Genomic DNA, 5,643 nt, shown 5'->3' with positions numbered 1-5,643 from the left:
AGTGCTGGCATATTCCAAATATGTTTAAGTAAAATTACTAACACCACCTTAATTTTTAACTATTTCATCTATACTGATGAAAAGTTAGTTTTATTTGTACAAAGTTAATGTGCTAAACCCTTACGAATTTTTTATTAAACATGAGTATAGATCTTAAACTAACGTGTATTATGTAATCAACTTGTATTAACGATAAGCCTTTCTGAGTAAAACAACTCCATTTTTGAAGCGCGGTTACAACAGACGGTCCGAAATATATACTTTGTGTGGTCGGAAATGGATACATCGACGTGTTGCAAACGGAATGACAAAATTAATGTACCCCCATCCTTCGGTGGTGGGTATAAACATTTGCAAAGTTTAGGCTTTTATCTGTTGCTATTATTTATGTTACAGGCCGGTCATGTATTCATAAAATAACTTGAGTGTTTTTTTCTCCAAAGAGGAGTCGAGCTATTGATAATGAGAATCATGTTGATTATTGAAGAGTTATTGAAAAGAAATTGCCTGATCAGCCATTGGTATACGTTCCGTTTCGACAAGTGGCTAGACTTTCTTGTTCATTACCATCGCTTTGCTCATATCCACATGACTGCTGAGAGTCCCGGCTATGCAGCTTATTATACCCTCCACCATAGAATGGGGGTATTCTAATTCTTGATCGTCATGACATTTTATTTCGATCTAGATATGTCCGTCCGTCATGCTAACATTTGAAGGATTGAAGCTAGCCGCTTGAAATTTTGCCAAAATACTTCTTATTAGTGTAGGTCGGTTGGGATTGTTAATGGACCACATCGGTCCATGTTTTCATATAGCTGACATATAAACCGAATTGGGTCTTGATTTCTTGAGCTTCTAGAGGGCACAATTCTCGTCCAATTTGACTGAATTTGTATGTAGTGTTTTGATATTACTTCCAACAACTGTGCTAAGAATGATTCAAATCGGTCCACAACCTGATATAGCTGCCAAATAAGCATATCTTGGGTTTTGACTTCTTCAGCTTTCAGAAGGCGCAATTCTAATCCGATTTGGCTGTACATGGTGTTTTAGTAACACTTCCAACATTTATGCGAAGTATGGTCCAAATCGGATAATAACCTGATATAGGTGCCATGTAAACCGATATTAGATCATGACTTTTTGAGCCGCTAGAGGGCGCAATTGTCATCTGATTTGGCTAAAATTTTGTATAAGGTGTTTTGATATGACTTCCAATGATGAGTATGGCGCAAATCGGTACATAACCTGATATAGGGGCCATATAAACCGATCTTTGATTTCGACTTTTTTAGCCTCTAGAGAGAGAAATTCTCATCCGATTTAGCACACATTTCGTACAACGGCTTCTCCCATGGGCTTCAACATACGTCTGCAATATGGTCTGAATCGATCTATAGCTTGATACAGCTCCCATATAAACCGATCTCCTGATTATGCTTCTTGAGCCCCTGCACGGCTCAATTCTTATTTGAATGGACTGAAATATTACACAATGGCTTCTACAATGTTGAACATTCAATTCATTTATGGTCCGAATCTGACAATAACTTGATACTTGAGAGATACTGCGCAAAGAACTCGACAAATGCGATCCATGATGGAGGATCACGGCCTGCTGTTCGTAGTACTTATAGTTGAGATCATCAGCACAAATCATATGTGAATTTATATTCATATTATTCCTTTGTCAACGTGGCAAGCTCCGCCTGCCGATGTTCACATGACCTCCACACATGTTGTGGATTTTGTTTTTAAAACGAGTTTCTCGTCTCCCATTTAGAAACAACAACATTGAAAGCTGTTTTTCTAAGTTCTTCCTGCTTAGGGTGTACTATCATCTTTTTTATCTGTTTGTCTTTAAACAGCCGGTCATGCGAATCAATTTATGTTTCATTGTTTTTCAATTCGAGCTTAATAACCAAGCAAATGCAACACACAAAGGAGATATTGTTAAATGAGTTTTGAAGACAATAAGTTGTCTGTTCCTTGACTAAATAAACAATCAAAAAATTACTGCGGACCCATTTTCAGCAGCTGTTGTTACAGCAAACATTTTTGTTCTTTTTACCAAGAAATTTTTCTGAGTATAAGCGCTTGAGATTTTGCATGAATGCTTCGTACAAGAAAAGGGTCTGTTGGAATTGTAAATAGGCTATATCGGTCCATGTTTTGATAAAGCTGTCTGAAATTTTGGTGAGGTGTTATGTTATGACTTCCAAGAACTGTGCTAAGTAGAGTCATAATGGGTTCACAACCTGATATAGGGCCCATATAAACCGATCTCGGATGTTGAGTTCTTGGGCCACCAAAGGACGTGATTGTTATCCGATTGGATTGAAATTTTGAACGAAGTGTTTTGTTTTGACCTTCACAACAATGCCAGGTGTGGCTTAAATTGGTTCAGAACCTGATATAGTTTCCATATAAACCGATCTCTAGATTATAGTTTTTTAATCTTCAGAGGGCGCAATTATTATTCAATTTTGCTAAAATTTGTTTTTGTAGTGTTTGTTTGACTTTCAACATATATGCCAAGTTTGATCAAAATCGGTTCCTAACCTGATGTAGCTCCCATATATACCGATCTCGGATCTCGACTTCTTAAAGGGCGCAATTTTTATCCGATAAGGCTGAAAATATGTATAACGACTTATTTTATGGCCGTAAACATTCGAGCTATATATGGCCTAAATCGGTTCGTAATCTCATATAGTTCCCATACAAACCGATATCCCCATTTTCTCTTATCCGATTTGGCTGGAATGTTGCACAGTGACGTCTACTTAAGTCTCCAGCATCCAAACCAAGTATAGTCCGAATCGGTCCACAACCTGATATTGCTCCAATAGAATAACATTTCTTATCCATTATCCTTTGTGTACCTATAAAGCGATATAGGGTATAGAAAATTCTTAACACGAACTTAGAATGCTTTTACTTGTATTTTCATACCCTCCTCCATAGGATGGGGGTAAACTAATTTCTTCATTTCCTTTATTACACCTAGAAGAAGAAGCCATGTCCGTCCGTTCGTCTGTATGTCGAAAGCACATTAACCTTCGTTGGAGTAAAGCTAGAGATTGAAATTTTGCACAAATACTTTTTATTCGTGTAGGTGCGGTTCATAACCTGATATAGCTGACAAACAAACACCGATTAGATTTCTTGAACTACTAGAGAACGCAGTTCGTACCTGTTTTGGCTTAAATTTTGGTCGAGGCATTTTGTTATGACATTCAAAACCTGTGTCAAGTATGGTTCAAATCTGTTCCTCACCTGAGATAGCTGCCATATAAACCGATCTCCCGATTAGACTTCTTAAACTTCTAGAGGGCGCAGTTCTTATCTGGTTTGGCTTAAATTTTGCTCGTGGCTTTTTGTTATGACATCTAAATCAGACCATAACCTGATATAGCTGCCATATAAACCGATCACCGATTTCACCTCTTGAGCTTCTGAAGGGCGTAATTCTTATCCGATTTGGCTGGAATTTTGCGCCTAGTATTTTGTTTAAATTTTCACTAACTGTACAAAGTATGCTCTTATTCTGATTTAAGTGCCATATAAATTATTTCTCGATTTGCCTGAAATTTGGGAGGTGGTATGTTTCTATGACTTCTGATAGCGATGGCAAGTACGTTCCATATCGGTCTATAACTTGATATAGCTCTTATATATTTGTAAAAGTTATTCAAACAATTTATCACATGCTATACATGGTGATGGGTATATGGGAATCGGCCCGGCCGAACTTTAACTTTTTTTTTGAAAATGCGTCACACGGGAAGAATTTTAACAAAAAAAAAAAAAAAACAATTGCGCGATTGTTAATGTGCCGCAATCGAATATTTCAATGCAAAAAAGTTTTTTGTGATTTCGTTTCGAATATTTCTAAAAACTCTTTCCGGAATGGGTCTCCAATTACTAAAAGATCCCTCTTCCAAACACAGCGGGCTGGTTTTTTCGTATGTTCGAAAAAAATTCATAATTTCTTATTCGTGTGCTACAAAAAATTTCCTTTAATTTGAGTACAATATTCCTGATATTTGGTGTCATTTTACTTGGTTGAGGCAAGGTGCCTCCCAGGTCAGATGCTCAAACCCTGACTTCATATTCGTGTCTGGAATCATTTTCATTGCAATTTTTCCCGTAAAGTGCAAACACACATATGAGTTCTATTATCAGAATACAATATTTCAAAATGTTTCAAATGATATGTCAAAATGAATATACCCCTACTGCGTTGGGTAGAAAAAGGATTTTATTGTTTAAAATGTTTATTTTGCCAACATTTTATGACGATTAATAAACTTTTTGTTTCGGCGTTTGACTGATGTATCAACCCACACCCCACACTGGACTACAATCGCTTCCTTAACAATTCCAAAATAAATATTCCCATTTGGAATTACCACTATTTCATTTCTTTTTAGAGTTAACCTCCTAATATCACACCATTGATGACTAAAACCCCAATTGCTAGAGTTTCACCTGTTGAGTAGCAAGACCAGAACTCAAATGCACACCATAATAAAATCTCAGTTACTTATTCCCACACTCCTTGGGGAATTTTTTTACCCTTCTTCATTAAATCTTGTTGGCTGATATTTCTTAAAGTTTATGTGGCATAAAAAAACAATCAATGCTAAACAATTTACATTTGTTTGCGATAAAATGTTGACCTCCGGCCCTGGAATGGCTTAGTCTGGGAAACAACTAAAACGCAGCATGAGAGTATATGTGTGGGCGTCGAGTATTTTAAGGGTACCTATATTTCTGTTATTTTTCCACTATGTTTCTACATTAAAAGCCACAAAACATATAAATTTTCAGCATGTGATAACGTAGGAGCTGCACGAAATGAAACCCCAACAAAAAAGCCATAGGGGGAAAATGGATCAAAAGTGAAAGGGAAAAATGAACGTAAAGAATAAATATATTGTTTCACATTTTTCATTCAGAGTTGGTGTTTGTAGCATGGCCAGACTGTGTTAGTATGTTTTCTTTTATTTCTTGTTTGACTGTCTGTCTGGTTGACTGGTGGCTACACTCCAAGTGAAACTATGCGGTTAATGCGAGCATACAATTTTCCCCAGAAACAGTGCTTCATAAAAGATATTATAGGGGGAGGGTGGAGGTGGAGAGAAGGGAAGTTTTTTCAAGAATTCACAAAAAGGGTCCACTTTACCCCAAAATTGAATTTAGGCTTTGTACTGTACTCATAAGTGGCCCATACATCCAGATTTTGATATGAAACTCGTACCCTACTACCATTTTCTCATACCCTCCTATATAGAATGGGGGGTATACTATTTTAGCCATTCTGGTTGTAACACCTATATTGATCTGCAACCCCATGAAATATTATAGATTCCTGATCGTCTTGGCATTCTAAATTGATCTAGCCATGTTTGTACGTCCGTCTGTCGAAATCACGTTTGTAGCCGAATAAATAAAGATTTCCATTTTAAATTTGGCACATGTACATCTAATTGATCTAGATCGTTTGGGATTGACTTCTTGACCACTCGAAGCCTAGGTTCATGTCTGGTTTGGCTGAAATTTGGTATGTTAATGCCATCTAATACCCACACCAAACTCGTTTTGGTAGGTAAACTTTGCCTCCATATAATCCGA

Source organism: Stomoxys calcitrans, chromosome 1 (assembly GCF_963082655.1).
Source record: "Stomoxys calcitrans chromosome 1, idStoCalc2.1, whole genome shotgun sequence".
Classification (NCBI taxonomy): Eukaryota; Metazoa; Arthropoda; class Insecta; order Diptera; family Muscidae; genus Stomoxys; species Stomoxys calcitrans.
Note: the sequence above shows the minus strand (reverse complement) of the source record.